Genomic DNA, 18576 nt, shown 5'->3' with positions numbered 1-18576 from the left:
GAAAATCATCATTAGCCGAATTACCGCAGTATTCATCATAATCATCCCATAAACTCGAAAAGGGTTTTTTTTTCGATCATATTCTCAAAAGGCTATATATCGCTAGTATTCGCCGTTTTTTTGGGGATTTTTATACTTTTAGCCTTTTTTTCATCATGGATGGGCTTTATGATTATTATCATCATCATTATTATCATTAATAGCACTAACATCACCATTATCATCATTATAGTAATTATCGCCATAATTAACCTAAATATAATCATTATCAGAGCTATTATCTTAATCATTAATGTCATTTTCCTCATTATAACTATTTCTATAATGATAATAACAATAATGATAATTTTAGAAATAATAACAACAACAGTAATAATTCTAATAACAATAATAGCGATATTATGATTATTTCTACTATTATTATTATTTTTAATTATTATCATTATCGTTAGTATTATTGTTATTATCCTGAAAATAATTAGAGTTTTGTTGATGATTTCTAATATCGCATTAATTAAGCAAATTATCATTATAATTATCATTTTATTATAATTATCCTAATTAATGTCATAATTATCCTAATTAATGTCATAATCATTATTATTATCGTCATTATTAATGGAATTATCATGAAAATCATCATAATTAGCCGAATTACTGCAGAAATCATCATAATCATCCCTTAAACTCTAAAAGGGGGGGGGGGGGTTCGACCATATTCTCAAAAGGCTATATATCGCTAGATTTCGCCGTTTTTTTCATTATGGATGGGCATTATGATTATTATCATCATCATTATTATCATTAATAGCATTAACATCATCATTATCATCATTATAGTAATTATCGCCATAATTATCCTTAATATAATCATTATCAGAGCTATTATCTTAATTATGAATGTCATTTTCCTCATTATAACTATTTCTATAATGATAATAACAATAATGATAATTTTAGAAATAATAACAAAAACAGTAATAATTATAATAACAATAACAGCGATATTATGATCATTTCTACTATTATTATTGTTTTTAATTATTATTATCGTTAGTATTATTGTTATTATCATGAAAATCATTAGAGGATTGTTGATGATTTCTATTATTGCATCAATTACGCAAATTATCATTATAATTATCATTTTATTATAATTATCCAAAGTGATGTCATAATTATCCTAATTAATGTCATAATTATCCTTATTATCGTCATTATTAATGGGATTATCATGAAAATCACCATAGTAAGCCGAATTATTGCAGAAATCATCATAATCATCCCATAAACTCGAAAAGGGTTTTTTTTCGACCATATTCTCGAAAGGCTATATATCACTAGATTTCGCCGTTTTTTTCGACTTTGGGGATTTTTATACTTTTAGCCTTTTTTCATTATGGATGGGCTTTATGATTATTATCATCGTCATTATTTTTATTAATAGCATTAACATCATCATTATCATCATTATAGTAATTATCGCCAAAATTACCCTTAATATAATCATTATAAGAGCTATTATCTTAATTATTAATGTCATTGTCCTCATTATAACTATTTCTATAATGATAACAATGATAATTTTTGAAATAGTAACAACAGCAATAATCATAATAACAATAATAGCGATATTATGATCATTTCTACTATTATTATTATTTTTAATTATTATCATTATCGTTAATATCATTGTTATTATCATGAAAATCATTAGAGTATTGTTGATGATTGCTATTATTGCATTAATTACGCAAATTATCATTATAATTATAATTTTATTATAATCATCCTAATTAATGTCATAATTATCCTAATTAATGTCATAAGTATCATTATTATCGTCATTATTAATGGGATTATCATGAAAATCATCATATTTAGCCGAATTACTGCAGAAATCATCATAACCATCCCATAAATTCGAAAAGGTTTTTTTTTTCGACCATATTCTCAAAAGGCTATATATATATCGCTAGATTTCGCCGTTTTTTCGACTTTGGGGATTTTTATACTTTTAGCCTTTTTTTCATTGTGGATGGGCTTTGTGATTATTATCATCATTATTATCATTAATAGCATTAACATCATCATTATCATCATTATAGTAATTATCACCGTAATTACCCTTAATGCAATCCTTATAAGAGCTATTATCTTAATTATTAATCTCATTTTCCTCATTATAACTATTTCTATAATGATAATAACAACAATAATAATAAAGAAAATAACAACAGTAATAATTATAATAACAATAATAGCGATATTATGATTATCTCTACTATTATTATTATTTTTAGTTATTATCATTATCGTTAATATTACTGTTATTATCATGAAAATCATTAGAATATTGTTGATGATTGTTATTATTGCATTAATTACGCAAACTATCATTATAATTATCATTTTATTATAATTATCCTAATTAATGCCATAATAATCCTAATTAATGTCATAATTATCCTAATTAATGTCATAATTATCATTATTATCGTAATTATTAATGGGATTATCATGAAAATCATCATAATTAGCCGAATCACTGCAGAAATCATCATAATCATCCCATAAATTCGAAAAGTTTTTTTTTTTCGACCATATTATCAAAAGGCTATATATATATCGCTAGATTTCGCCGTTTTTTCGACTTTGGGGATTTTTATACTTTTAGCCTTTTTTTCATTGTGGATGGGCTTTGTGATTATTATCATCATTATTATCATTAATAGCATTAACATCATCATTATCATCATTATAGTAATTATCACCGTAATTACCCTTAATGCAATCCTTATAAGAGCTATTATCTTAATTATTAATGTAATTTTCCTCATTATAACTATTTCTATAATGATAATAAAAATAATGATAATTTTATAAAAAATAAAAACAACAATCATAATTCTAATAGCAACAATAGCGATAGTATGACTATTTCTACTATTATTATTTTTTTAAATTATTATCATTATCGTTAGTATTATTATTATCATGAAAATCATTAAAGGATTGTTGATGATTGCTATTATTGCATTAATTACACAAATTATCATTATAATTATCATTTTATTATAATTATCCTAATCAATGTCATAATTATCCTAATTAATGTCATAATTATCATTATTATCGTCATTATTACTGGGATTATCATGGAAATCATCATAATTAGCCGAATTATTGCGGAAATCATCATAATCATCCCATAAAATCGAAAAGGGGGGGTTTTCGACGACATTCTCAAAACGCTATATATCGCTAGATTTCGCCATTTTTTCGAATTTGGAGATTTTTATACTTTTACCCTTTTTTCATTATGGATGGGCTTTATGATTATTATCATCATCATCATTATTATCATTAATAGCATTAACATCATCATTATAGTAATTATCGCCACAATTACCCTTAATTTCATCATTACAAGAGCTATTATCTTAATTATTAATCTCATTTTCCTCATTATAACTATTTGTATAATGATAATAACAATAATGATAATTTTAGAAATAATAACAGTAATAATTATAATAACAAAAATAGCGATATGAATATTTCTACTATTATTAAAATTTTTAATTATTATCATTATCGTTAGTATTATTGTTATTATCATGAAAATCATTAGAGGATTGTTGATGATTGCTATTATTGCATTAATTACGCAAATTATGATTATAATTATCATCTTATTATAATCATCCTAATTAATGTAAATTATCCTAATTAATGTCATAATTATCCTAATTAATTATCCTCATTATAACTATTTCTATAATGATAATAAAAATAATGATAATTTTAGAAATAATAACAACAACAGTCATAATTATAATAACAATAATAGCGATATCTTGATTATTTCTATAATTATTATTTTTAATTATTATCATTATCGTTAGTATTATTGTTATTATGATGAAAATCATTAGAGGATTGTTGATGTTTGCTATTATTGCATTAATTACGAAAATTATCATTATAATTATCATTTTATTATAATCATCCTAATTAATGTTATAATCATGCTAATTAATGACATAATTATCATTATCGTCATTATTAATAAGATTATCATGAAAATCATCATAATTAGCCGAATTATTGCAGAAATCATCATAATCATCCGATAAACTCGAAAAGGTTTTTTTTTCGACCTCATTCTCAAAAGGCTATATATCGCTAGATTTCGCCGTTTTTTCGACTTTGGGGATTTTTATACTTTTAGCCTTTTTTTCATTATGGATGGGCTTTATGATTATTATCATCATCATTATTATCAATAATAGCATTAACATCATCATCATTATAGTAATTATCGCCATAATTACCCTTAATATAATCATTATAAGAGCTATTTTCTTAATTATTAATGTCATTTTCCTCATTATAACTATTTCTATGATAATAACAATAATGATAATTTTAGAAATAATGACAACAGTAATAATTATAATAACAATAATGATAATTTTAGAAATAATAACAACAGTAATAATTATAATAACAATAATAGCGATATTATGATTATTTCTAATATTATTATTGTTTTTAATTATTATCATTATCGTTAGTATTACTATTATTATTGAAAATCATTAGAGAATTGTTGATGATTGCTATTATTGCAATAATTACGCAAATTATCATTATAATTATCATTTTATTATAATTATCCTAATTAATGTCATAATTATCCTAATTAATATCATAATTATCCTAATTAATGTCATAATTATTATCGTTATTATTAATGGAATTATCATGAAAACCATCATAATTAGCCGAATTATTGCAGAAATCATCATAATCATCCCATAAACTCGAAAAGGGTTTTTTTTCGACCATATTCTCATAAGGCTATATACATCGCTAGATTTTGCCGTTTTTTCGACTGGGGAGTTTTATACTTTTAGCCTATTTTCATTACGGATGGGCTTCATGATTATTATCATCATTATTAATATTAATAGCATTAACATCATCATTATTATCATTATAGTAATTATCGCCATAATTATCCTTAATATAACTATTATAAGAACTATTATCTTAATTATTAATGTCATTTTCCTTATTATAAGTATTTCTATAATGATAACAAAAATGATAATTTTAGAAATAATAACAACAACAGTAATAATTACAATAACAATAATAGCGATATTATGATTATTTCTACTATTAATATTATTTTTAATTATTATCATTATCGTATTATTGTTATTATCAAGAAAATCATTAGAGTATTGTTGATGATTGCTAATATTGCATTAATTACGCAAATTATCACTATAATTATCATTTTATTATGATTATCCCAATTAATGTCATAATTATCCTAATTAATATCATAATTATCCTAATTAATGTCATAATTATCATTATTATTGTTCTTCTTATTATTAATCATGAAAATCATCATGATTAGTCGAATTATTGCAGAAATCATCATAATCATCCCGTAAACTCGGAAAGGGTGTATTTTAGACCAATATACTCAAAAGACTATATGTCGCTAGATTTCGCCGTTTTTTCGATTTTGGGGATTTTTATACTATTAGTCTTTTTCATTATGGATGGGCTTTATGATTATTATCATCATCATTATTATCATTAATAGCATTAACATCATCATTATCATCATTTTAGTAATTATCGCCATAATTACCCTTAATATAATCATTATAAGAGCTATAATCTTAATTATTAATGTCATTTTCCTCATTATAACTATTTCTATAATGATAATAACAATAATGATAGTTTTATAAATAATAACAACAACAGTAATAATTATAGTAACAATAATAGCGATATCATGATTATTTCTACTATTATTTTTTTTAATTATCATTATCGTTAGTATTATTGTTATTATCATGAAAATCATTAGAATATTGTTGATGATTGCTATTATTACATTAATTACGCAAATTATCATTATAATTATCATTTTCTTATAATTATCATAATTAATCTCATAATTATCCTAATTAATCTCATAATTATCCTAATTAATGTCATAATTATCTTTATTATCGTCATTGTTAATGGGATTATCATGAAAATCACCATAAATAGCCAAATTATTGCAGAAATCATCATAATCATCCCATAAACTCGAAAAGGGTTTCTTTTTCGACCATATTCTCAAAAGGCTACATATCGCTAGATCTCGCCGCTTTTTCGACTTTGGGAATTTTTATACTTTTAGCCTTTTTCATTATTGATGGGCTTTATGATTATTATCATCATCATTATTATCATTAATAGCATTATCATCATCATTATCATCATTATAGTAATTATCGCTATAATTACCCATAATATAATCATTATAAGAGCTATTATCTTAATCATTAATGTCATTTCCTCATTATAAGTATTTCTATAATGATAATAACAATAATGATAATTTTAGAAATAATAACAACAGTAATAATAATAATAACAATAATAGCGATATTATGATTATTTCTACTATTATTATTATTTTTTATTATGATCATTATCGTTAGTATTATTGTTATTATCATGAAAATCATTAGAGGATTGTTGATGATTGCTATTATTGCATTAATTACGCAAATTATCATTATAATAATTTTATTAGAATTATCCTAATTAATGTCATAATTATCCTAATGTCATAATTATCCTAATTAATGTCATAATTATCCTAATTAATGTCATAATTATCCTAATTAATGTCATAATTATCCTAATTAATGTCATAATTATCATTATTATCGTCATTATTACTGGGATTATCATGAAAATCATCATAATTAGCCGAATTATTGCAGAAATCATCATAATCATCCCATAAACTCGAAAAGGTTTTTTTTCGACCATATTCTCAAAAGGCTATATATCGCTAGATTTCGCCGTTTTTTTCGACTTTGGGGATTTTTATACTTTTAGCCTTTTTTCATTATGGATGGGTGATTGATGTAATGGTGATGATGGTGGTGGTGATTTTGGTGGAGGTGGTGTTGGTGATGATGGTGGTAATAATGCTGGTGGTGGTGGTGGCAGTGGTGGTAATGGTGTTGGTGGTGAAGGTGGTGGTGGTAGTGGTGGTAATGGTGGTGGCAGTGGTGATAATGGTCCTGGTGGTGGAGGTGGTGGTGATGGTGCTGGTGGTGGAGGTGGTGGAAGTGGTTGTGATGGTGGTGCAGGTGGTGGTGATGGAGGTGGTGGTGGTAATGCTGGTAGTGGCGTTCGTGATGGTGCTCGTGGTGGTAATGATGCTTGTGGTGAAGGTGGTGGTGATAGTGCTGGTGGTAGAGGTGGTGGTTACGGTGCTGGTGGTAGAGGTGGTGGTGGTGGTAATGGTGCTGGTGGTGGCAGAGGTGATAATGGTGGTGGTGATAGTGGTGGTTATGGTGCTGGTGGTGGAGGTGGTGGTGATGATGTTGGTGGTGGCATTGGTGGTAATGGTGATGGTGGTGGTGGTGGTGGAGGTGGTTGTGGTGGTGGAGATACCGGTCCAGGTGGTGGTGGCGGTGCTAGTGGTAGTGATAGCGCTGGTGGTGGAGGTGGTGGTGATGGTGCTGGTGATGATAGAGGTTGTTGTGGTGGAAATGCCGGTGCTGCTGGTGAAGTTGGTGGTGATGGTGCTTGTGTTGGCAGTATTTTAATGATGGTGCAGGTGGTGATGGCGGTGGTGGTGGAGGTGGTGGTGCTGATTGTGGTGTTGGTGGTGCGTGTGGTGGAGGTGGTCGTGGTGGTGCTGTTGTTGGAGGTGGTGATGGTGTTGTTGATGGTGGTGGAGATGGTGGCAGTGGTGGTGCTTGTGCTGGTGGTGGAGGTGGTGGTAATGGTGCTAGTGGTGGAGGTGGTGGTAATGGTGCTGGTGGTGACGGTGCTGGTGCTGGAGGTGGTGGTGGTGCTGGTGGCGGTGGTGGCAGTGGTGGTAATGGTGCTGGTGGCGGAGGTAATGGTGCTGGTGGTGGAAGTGGTTGTGTTGGAGGTGGTGGTGCTGGTCGTGGCAGTGGTGGTAATGGTGGTGGTGGTGGTGGTGGTTGAAGTGGTTGTGATGGTGGTGGAGGTGCTGGTGCTGGTGGTGTAAGTGGTGGTGGTGGTGGTGGTGGTGATGGATGTGGAGGTGGTGTTGGTGGCGCAGGCGGCGATGGCGGTGGTGGTGGACACGGTGGTGGTGGAGGTGTTGGTGCTAGTGGTGAAGGTGGTGGTAAAAGTGCTAATGGTGGAGGTGGTGGTGACGGTGCTGGTGGTGGTGATGGTGTTAGAGGTGATGAGTCTTATAATGCTCCTTTTTCTTCTTCTGAACTCAACGCTTCATTACAGTTGTGCTGCAACACTCATGAAGGCCCCGACGATATTCACTATCGCATGCTCCGACACTTCCCATCTTCCTCTTTATCCTTCCTTTTAACTATTTTCAGTCACATATGGACGTCAGGAAATTTTCCTTCTCATTGGCGAGAAGCTCTTATCCTACCTTTCTTAAAACCCAATAAAGCAGGTACTCTACCCCAAGATTACCGCCCCATCGCTCCAACTAGCTGCTTGTGCAAACTATTAGAACGAATGGTTAACTCCTGCTTAATGTGGTACCTTGACTCTCGTAATCTCCTTTTTCCTTCCCAGTTCGGTTATCGCCGTGCCCGAAGTACAGCAGACCCCCTTACCCATTTCGAGACATATATTACATCTGCATTTGCACGCCATGAATCCGTATTAGCCATATTCTTTGATCTAGAAAAAGCATATATCACTTGGCGGTACCATATTCTCCAACAATTGTCCTCACTAGGTATATGTGGAAACATGGGTGTCTTCATAAAATCTTTCCTTTCCAAATGCACTTTCCAGGTCAAAATTGCCTCTTCCACATCATCATCCTTTCCTCAGTTCGAAGGCGTCCCACAAGGAAGTGTGCTTAGTACCACTTTATTCCTTCTTGTTGTAGGTACATTGACTTCTACCACAAGGAGCCCGGGCATCACTACATGTTGTAGGCTTAACCATCTATGCATCTGGCACATTCATACAAGATCTCCGTCTATTCCGTCAGTCTGCAATAATATCAGTATCTTCTTGGGCCACTAACCATGGCTTTCGCTTCTCTACCTCCAAATCTTTCCCCATCCTTTTCTCTCGCTCACTTATAGGTCCTCAACCCCCACTCTTCTTATATAATGCTCCACTTCAATACCATTCCTTTGGCAAATTCCTAGGTGTTATATTTGACTCCAAATTGTCCTGGCAAGATCATATCTTGCACATTAAAGAAAAACCTTAATGCCGCCTCCGAATCTTACAAACTCTTTCCCACATATCCTGGGGCTCAGATCGCAAAACTCTTCTCCATCTTCGTTACCTTGATCCTCTCCACTCTAGATAATGGATGCCATATCTATTCCTCTGTCTTAACCTCCCTTCTTGTTCACCTTGATACAATCCACCACTGCGGTCTCCGCTTACCTCTAGGCGTTTTCCGTTCCTCTCCAGTTGTGAGCCTGTATACCGAGTCTGGCATGCCATCCCTCTCTCGACGTCGAGCCCTTCTCTCTCTCCGATGCTATGCTCGATTCCACCAACATTCCCTTGCCAAACTAACTATCCCACAATCCCTGCTTCCTACCTTTACCTCTTCTCCACGTTTACCTACTCCTTTCTCCGTACGCATGGATACCCTCCTCTCCCAGTCCCCCTTTCCTCACCTCCGACCTCTCCCATTTTCTGTCCATTCCATTCCTCCATGGCTTATACCTTACCCCCGTATTTGCACCTGTTTTTCCTGACCCACCAAAATCAGATATCCCCCCTCTATCCTTCACTCATTTCCTTGACCATGTCTCCATGCATTCCTCCAGCATTCATGTTTACATTGACGGTTCCAAATCCACCCCAGGAACTGGATTCGCAGTAACCTTCCCAAATCGCACTTTCAAATGCCTCCTGAATTTAGTGTCCTTACTACAGAACTGTATGCACTCCTTTTTGCCTTAAGACGAATATACTCACTCCCTTCTTCCTCTTTCAATATTTTTACTGACACCCGTGACTCATTAACCCTCAAAAAGTATATACACTTGACCAATCCCCTTGTCTGTAAGATCCAGAACTGGTTGTTCTATCTATCCACAGGCCAAAAATCTGACAGATTTTGCTGGGTGCCCAGCCATGTTGGAATCCCCGGCAATGAACAGGCAGATACTCTTGCATGCTATGCCGCTATGTCCACATCACCTCAACCACGCTGCTCACATATTCCAGCTACGGATTATTACCCCCACTTTAAAACCTTATTGATACTTTTACTCTTTAATGCTATATATCACTATCTTGCCCCTGAATATTATTTAAATTAATTTATTCCTGTGGTAGCGTAAGCTTGCTAATATTCCTGCGAGGGAGGGGGGACGGGGTAGGCCACCACCAGCTGATAAGGGATCAGCATCCATGTACATGAGACAGAAGATGTGTGTGTGTTATTTCTATGCATGCGTGTCAGTCTGTATGCATATAGAGCGGGCGTGGCTAGATTCAGGCAAGTATATATCTTTTCATGATCAGGTTAATTGGTACTTATTTAATCGAAAGAATAAAAGGAAAGACACGATCAAATTCATTTTTATTATATTATCTCTCAAAAGGTTTCCCCTCTTTCCACATTAGTTTATCCATTCTTTGGGCTGGTCATGATTTGACCATGCACCACTACCCATGGAAACTCCAATAAAATATGCAAAAAAAAATAAAAATCAGCATTAGCCAAAGGGGCAATTGCTGAGAGCAGTACGGAGTCAATTGCTCATGAGCATGAGCTGCCGAATACTTTTTTTTTCTTTTTTTTTTTTTTTTACTTTTTACAGCGACATATGGCTAAGGTTATTAAGCCAATGGATCCTATTTATTCTTTCAATCTAAATGATGTCATAATGTTTTGTCTCCCTTTGAAAAGCGATTACTTTACATATTATTTTTTCAAGGTTAATTCTTTATTTGTAATACGGAAATAATTTAGTAGGAATTGTCTATTATGATAATATTTTGGGCATGAAATTAATAACTGTTTTATTGTGATGCTGGTGTTGCAGTCTGCACATTGTGGAGGGAATGTTCTTTCTATGTAGGGAGTGAGGTGTGTCAGCCTTGTGGCGTTGACCCTTAGGCAGGCCAACACCACCTCCTCCTTTCTATTCTTTCTGTGGGCTGTGTTCCACACTTCTATATCGTGTCTGATTTTGTTGGTCAGCTACAGGTCGGTCCACTCACTTTGCCACAGATGAATTTTTGCTTTTATAAGAGACATAAAACACCTGAGATCTGTACGGACTCTGCTAAGGTCCAGATCACCAGTTGACCCGGCTAGTCGGTCAGCCTGCTCATTGCCATGGATACGACAGTGGCCTGGCACCCATATCAGCTTGATTGATTTGTTGGCACTATGTAGCATACGAATGATATTACCAAGTAGTTCATTTTTAGTGGTTTCTAATGATTTAATGGCTTTAAAAGAACTTAATGAACCAGAAAAAAATGACTATTCAATCGTGGGTCGTCGATAGTGCAAAATCCATAGCTTTATCAATAGCAAAAAGTTCGGCAATAAAGATCGATGTATGATTCGGCAATGTGAATTTCAATTCACATTCAGTCGACCATACACATTGCTCGGTCTTGGAGCCGTCGGTATATATATGAAAAAAGGTAGATGTTTAATAAGGATCTCTCTGAACCTCTGGCGTATCTCCACCTCTGGCGCCATGACCTTGGTCGATGGAAGCCAAGCTTCCACAATGGAAAAATTGGGCATTTCCCATGGCGCTATATTTGTCTGAACCAGGGTATCGATGGTAGAGAGATTACCCACTTTTAGGATGAGGTCATGGAGTCTTGTGGTAAATGGCCTAATGGTACCAGTACCATTGGGGTGCCTCGGGTCTCGAGCCACCTTGGCGGCACAGGTCAGTGCCAGCTGGCTGCATCTAAGTTGGAGGGGAGGTACTCCTGACTCCACCTCTAGACGCTGGAAGCCCCAGTTATGAATCATATCCAGTGCCAATTGGATGCGATTTGCTGAGAATTCTGCATTATTGCTGGAATGCCATAAAGCACAATCATCAGCGTACAGTATTTAAGATTCCGAGGGGGAGCTGGTAAGATGTCATTGATAATGCACAAGAATAAAGTAGGTGACAAGACACTTCCTTGTGGGACCTCGTTTGCCTGGACAAAAATGTCCGAGAAAGTGATTGTCAGAGAACAATTTGACAGCAAAAGTTATGTCAGAAATTAAATTTTGAATGAAACAAGGCAAGTTTCCACGTAATCCGAAAGCATGAAGTTTTCTGAGTAGGCAATATCGCTATGTCATGTCGTAGGTTTTTTTTGTCTAAAAATACTAAAATCAAAATATGCTTTTTGGCAAATGCCACTTGAATGTGACTCTCCAGTTTTACTAGCTGATCGAGAGTTTGGCTTCCTTTTCGGAAACCTAGTAAAGTAAATACTAGTAAATTCCTGGAGTTTAAAAAATGCAATAGCCTACTGTTAACAATTCGTCCCATGACCTTGCATAAGCAACTTGTCAACTGAATTGGGCGGTAAGAGATGGCATGTTTGGGATTTCACCCTCTTTTCAATATGGGAATGATATGGGCGAAGTGCCATGAGTTTGGGAAAGTCTGGCTTTTCCAAATTTCATTGTACACTTCTAGCAACTTAATCATGGCTTCATGATTAAGATGCTTTATCATCTCATCGAATCTCATCGGGGCCTGGGGACGTTCCTCTACAGGCTTCTAGGGCTCGGATAAGCTTATTCATAGTTAGATCTTTATTGTAATCAAATTCATCTTTGTGTCAAAGTGTATGGGTTGCAGCTCAGCCGCTTCCTTGATGGTCAAGAATGCGGGATGGTAGTTGTCTGAGCTGTTTGTATAAGAGAACTGCCTGGCGAGTGCAATAGCAATGTCTCTAGGTGAATCTAAATTGATTCCCTCATGGATGATGTTTTTAATTTTGAAAGATGTTTTTTTTCTATTAATTTTATTAACAGTGGACCAGACCTGTGATAATTGTGTATTGCTGTTAATTGTAGAGACAAAGCCCCACTTGTCTGATTGTTCTACGAGCCCTAGCTCTTGCTAAGTTATAGTTGCAAAAGCTCTCATTATTGTTATTTTTAATGAAAAGCCAATAAGCCCTATTGCGTCCACACAGTACCCTGCGGCAATCTGGTGCCCACCATGGAACTCTATGCTTAACGCTATCTGTCGAAGTCTTAGGAATGGATATCATTGCTGCATCTAAAATAGATTTTTGAATATTGTTTACTTTAACATCAATGGTTTCTCCAATAAGTTCGAGCTTGACGCTCCTTGTGAATGCGATCCAGTCTGCTCTTATAACATTAAATTTAGGTGCTGAAGGCGTTCTAGTTGTGTCGCATGAATATTTAATGCAAATAGGAAAATGGTCACTTCCCAACGAGTCGTCAATGGTGTGCCACAGGCACTTGGCTGCTACTGTTGAAGAGACCAGAGGTAGATCAATAAAGCTCAAATTACCGGTATTATCGTCCACTCGCGTTGGACTACCATCGTTCAGAAGGATTAGATCTGAATCATTGACAAGCTTAACTACTTGCTCACCTCTACCATCCACCTGTAGGGAACCCCATAATGTATGATGAGCACTAAAATCACCTAAATTACTTTATTTCGTGGCAGACTATCCTGAAGATCAAAGAGCTCATCATAAATTACCACATTATCAGGTGGTCAATCAACTGAACATATAGCCAGATACGTGCTACTGACTTTTACTTTGCATGCGACAATCTCCAAAGTAGAATCTATAGTCACTTCTGTAAAAGGGAGGTTCTGGTGGATGTACATGGCAACTCTGCCTCCACCTTCTCGATCCTTCTGACACAGATGGTAGTTACTCAATGAAACTAAATCATCAGTTAAATGGGTCTCTTGTAGAACAATAATATTGGGAGCATAAGACTAGCAATCTAAGGTCATTTACTCTAGTTCTAAGACTTCGACAGTTCCATTGTATAATGGTTAACACGAAGATTATGTTTTATGGTGTTTAGGAGTGCCTTGTCCGCCTTTTTAAACTTTTTTTCTGGGAGGGAGGTGCCTCTCTCTCGAGCTTCCCGGGACCTCTCGCGGGAAGATTTATAGACAGAAGCCTCCATCTCCTGCGTCTCTATGCGAGGGAGACGCCCGGCTGAAGATGATATGCTCCGAGGAGCAGACAAAAAAGCAGGCGAAGTCCTAACAGGAGTCGACTGAACGGGAAGGAGTGATCCAGATTGTGATTTGGTATCATCCTCCATACGTTGCTGCTTTTGCTGGGTTGATTCAGCAGTTTATTTAATAGTTTTGTTCAATTCAACAATCTGACTCATTTATTCTTTTACCATTTCTTTAAGTTTTGCAATTTCTTTGTCCTTAGCAGCAAGCTCCTGACTGATACTGCTTGCACTGGGGGTGTTGTTAATTGCTACTGAAGCTTAGGAAGTATTGGGCTTGTTGGTCAAGCCTTCAACTTTCCTCTGGGCTTCACGGTAACTAACATCATGACCTCTCCTTGTTCAGGCTGCTGCACTCAGCAGAGGCAGACTGATGGGGACCTCCACAGTTAGCACCCTTGGAAGGGTTTCCAGTACATGTAGTAGTGTCATGAGCTCCAGCACATTTATCGCAAGTAAATTTATCTGTATCGTTATCAATGCAGCATAATGATGTGTGTCCAATTTTTTTAGCATCTATTACACCGCATAGGTTTTTGAATGTAAGGTCTTACTTGGACACATTCGCATAGGTTTTTGAATGTAAGGTCTTACTTGGACACATTCGTATCCAGCATAGACATACTTGGGAATTTTACTCGAAGCAAAGGTCAAGAAACACGATCTGGTTTTTGTTCGCACTTTCTCGTCTTTCTTTGTCATGCAGTTCACGTCCATAAAGCCTTGGTCCTTTATGTTTTCAAGAATTTCACTTTCATCCATCGTTCTCAAATTCCTATGAAAGATTACTCCCTTACAGGTATTTGGGCCAACAGGAATAGTTACTTTAACCTTGAAATCATGAATATGCGTCACCTTATGTAGTCGTTAACCTGGGATTTGAATTGCACTTTTCCAAGGAGGCTTTCATCTTGCAATTTCTTTACAAAATCAAGGTCGCCGTCCACTTGACCATCAAGGACTTTATTGATCATGAAGGGGTTAATGTTCAGAAGCGACTGATTTTCATTCACGCATCTGACAGCCAAAATCTTGCATTCTCTGGAGGGATAGCAAGTCGTTCTTGTCGGTCAATTGGAGGGGTTCCTTTATTCATAGTCGGGGTCTTAGAGGAGTCATGGGTCGCCCTTCCTCCTCGAGGAGAATTTTTTTTTTTTTTTTTTTTTTTTTTTTTTTTTTTTTTTTTTTTTTTTTTTTTACTTTACAAGTTACTTTCAAAGAACTTAGCAATAATGAAGTGTGACGAGAGGCCTCGGACACCAAGGTAGCTCATGTGGCACTAGGCTTTTTAATTTAGTGCTGCTGCGTTTTCAGAGAGGTCTGGATGCATCTACATTCTAAACACGAACATTCCATTCACGAGTGGAGCCAAATAACAGCTTCGCAGGTGTTTTATAGTAAATATTTCAAGGAGGAAGTAAGCCGTAGGTCCGTTGCGGGTGGCGCCATCTCGTCATTTTCTTCTCGTCGCAACGGAGATGAGACTAAGGTATTTTGACCACTTGCAGGATTTTCGGTACAGTACATCACTACATAAGCACTCAACTAACCCTCTTGTCTGTTATACTCTGAATTGGTTGATTTACTTGTCTACACCCTACAAATCTGTCATGTTATACAGGGTACCCAGCCATGTCGAAATCCCCGGCAATGAACAGGCAGATTAGCATGCTCAGCTACTATGTCGGCTCTTGCGCAATTGGGTAGAGGCCAAACTGGCCTCATGCACTCCAACCGTAAATCATGCTCTGACTTGTCCCTATGTTTCCTATGTAACGTTTCCCTTTCAGTCCTACACATTCTGTTGTCCTGGCCATGCTTTAGTATCCTAACAGAATCCCACACTTACCCCTTTGAAAACCTCTTCTCCTTCCTCAGACACAGACATATCCTTCACGATCTAGTCCCCTCTTGCTTATTCCCAACTTAATCAGCTCACTACACTCTCTAGACATACTTAAACCCCTCCCAAGCCTTTCCGATACTATACCTTCCTATGGTGCTACATGATCTTTGATGTCCCTAGTGTAAAGTATAATACCTGTTTTATCCTAAAATAATAATGTTTTTTTCATTGGTTGGTGTGATCAATTATTGCTATATTAATATTCCAATAAATTTATTAGTTTGGAACTTTGAAGTGTCAATCTTGATGGGAACTATCCCAGAATCTTTTGGAACAAAATCCATAACAAATAACAATTACAGACCTTGGAAAAAGGGAAACCAGCAAAAACACGCCTGCATAAAAAAGGATGAATAGCATAGCAAAGAGGAGGCAAGGAGTCTTGATGCCACAATTGCGTTCTTGTGGGCTGAGCCTACAAGCCACATACCTGGGAGAATTGCCATTCAAGGAGTCCTTTTGTCTGTGGGTGGACTGATAGATTTAATGGTGTTACATTGGTTCATCTTTGATATAAATACTAATACCGCCATCTTTCCTGCCCTTCCAAAATTGGTTTGAGTGGTACCCTTCTCTGGTTCTGTTTTAGTTAGGTTTAGTGTATCATTTTGGAACCTTGTTTTGTGATAACTGCAATGATGACATTTTGTTTCACTTTTGGAGAGTCTTGCATTAACTGGTGCTTCTGATTATCAGGCATCTTGGTCAAGCATCTGGCTCAGGCTATGAGGTTTGTACTTATTTTCTTGTCCCTCAAAGGGAGATGAGAAGATTCTGACTTCAAAAGCTCATCCACTGAAAGTGCCCTGCCTTTAACTGAAACTTAAAGATGTAATAATATGAATGGATAATTTTTGTTATAAATACATTTACATCTTCCACCTCAGGGAAGTTTTCTACTTGTTTCCTTACATCTGTTGTAAGTGCCTTGAAATTGTAAGGATGGAATAATGGTTGATGGTTAATGGTTAAAAGCTAATAAATGTGCTATACATCTAAGGTCATATAGCACTATAAGAAAGCATAGTAAAGAGTGGTGATGGGTGAGTGATACTGAAAGGTTAAAGATGGGTAAAGGATGAGTGAATGGGTTATGATGCTTTAGGTAAGGGAATTAGATCAACTGAAGGATATGTATGCATCTGAGGAAGGAGAACAGGTTGTCAAAGCAGAAAGTGTGGTAAGGATGTCTGATATCTTGGAGGTCGGTGAAGGGAGAACAGGTGGGGGAAAGTAGAGGTGTGGGCTGTAGTAAAGCATGGACCGGACAACAGAATGTGTGGAACAGGAAGAGGGACATTGTATAGGGGGTATAGGGGCAGGTTAGAGCGTGACATTAGATAGGCATGTCTTAGATGGATGTGACCAATCCGTAAGCGTGCGAGAGCCGTCTCCCAACGTCTGTTCCAATGAAATGGAGCTGACCAAGAGATTGATAGTTTTACAGTATGTAATTTATTAGTAAGGAGACTTGACCAGAAAGAATGCCATCGGTTATAAAGGGAGGTCTGAAAGTGGGCTCCATGGCTGGAGTATGTGAGAAGCGTGGTTGGTGTGATGTGGACATAGCGACGTAGCGTGCTAGATTATCTGCTTGTTCGTACCGTGGAATTCCAAATTGAATGGACATCCAACAAAACCTAATAGATTTATGGCGTGTGGACAGTTAGAACAACCAGTTTCTGGATCTTACAGTCACGGGGATTGGTCGAGTGCATAGACTTTTTAGGAGGGTTAATGAGTTATGGGAGTCAATTGGGAATTGGAATAAGAGGATGTGTAAGAAATGTCTCTTCATCATCATCAGGGAGTTAACGTTGACGAGGGCGTGTAGCCGTATCCACCCTTCACTTCCACCTAAGAGGGATCCCTCAAACAAGGCTGCCAGGCAAGGAATAGGGCTCCTTACGACAGGCTTGAAGAGTCGATCTGCCGAAGCCACGACTTCCTAGGTGTCGTCCCACAGGCCCTCCTCCACTCTGATGGGCAGGGTCATCCTGACGAAAGAGTTGACGATCATGGATTGAGCAGATAATAGGTACTGTGCCAGTCTCATGGTGGAGCCGATGGTTGGACACATGGTCCCGCCAACAGTTCCCCATGATCTGGTGTATGGACTTATTACAAAAGGCATCAAGAAAGAGACTCCAAGGCTACAGGATAATTGTCCAGTTTTTCACCACTGTATAACATAACTAGCATTATCAGGGCCTTGAAAATGTGTAGCTTGGTCCCGTTCTGCACAGGTACAGGCATCTCCAAATACTCTTCTCAAGAGAGTTCATGACAGGACAATCCGTCTGCTGACTTCCTGGTCTGACAGCCCAGGGTTATGAACTACACTATCCAAGGTATATAAAGCTCTCTGTGATTTCAATGTCCTCGCCGAAAGTACGTACCGACCGGAGAGGTTCTCCTA

The 18576-nt window shown here is 36.0% G+C and overlaps 1 long non-coding RNA gene across 1 annotated transcript; it reads left to right on the top strand.

The window, feature by feature from the left end:
* The first annotated feature begins 14483 nt into the window (after positions 1-14483).
* On the top strand, positions 14484-15435 carry LOC138865265 (uncharacterized). Its single transcript, XR_011399341.1, has 2 exons — positions 14484-14798; positions 14839-15435. It is a non-coding gene; the product is annotated as an uncharacterized lncRNA (long non-coding RNA).
* Positions 15436-18576: the final 3141 nt, after the last annotated feature.

Source organism: Penaeus vannamei, chromosome 20, assembly GCF_042767895.1.
Source record: "Penaeus vannamei isolate JL-2024 chromosome 20, ASM4276789v1, whole genome shotgun sequence".
Lineage (NCBI taxonomy): Eukaryota > Metazoa > Arthropoda > Malacostraca > Decapoda > Penaeidae > Penaeus > Penaeus vannamei.
The sequence above is the reverse complement of the archived record's forward strand: the minus strand, read 5'-3'. Positions and strand labels throughout refer to the sequence as shown.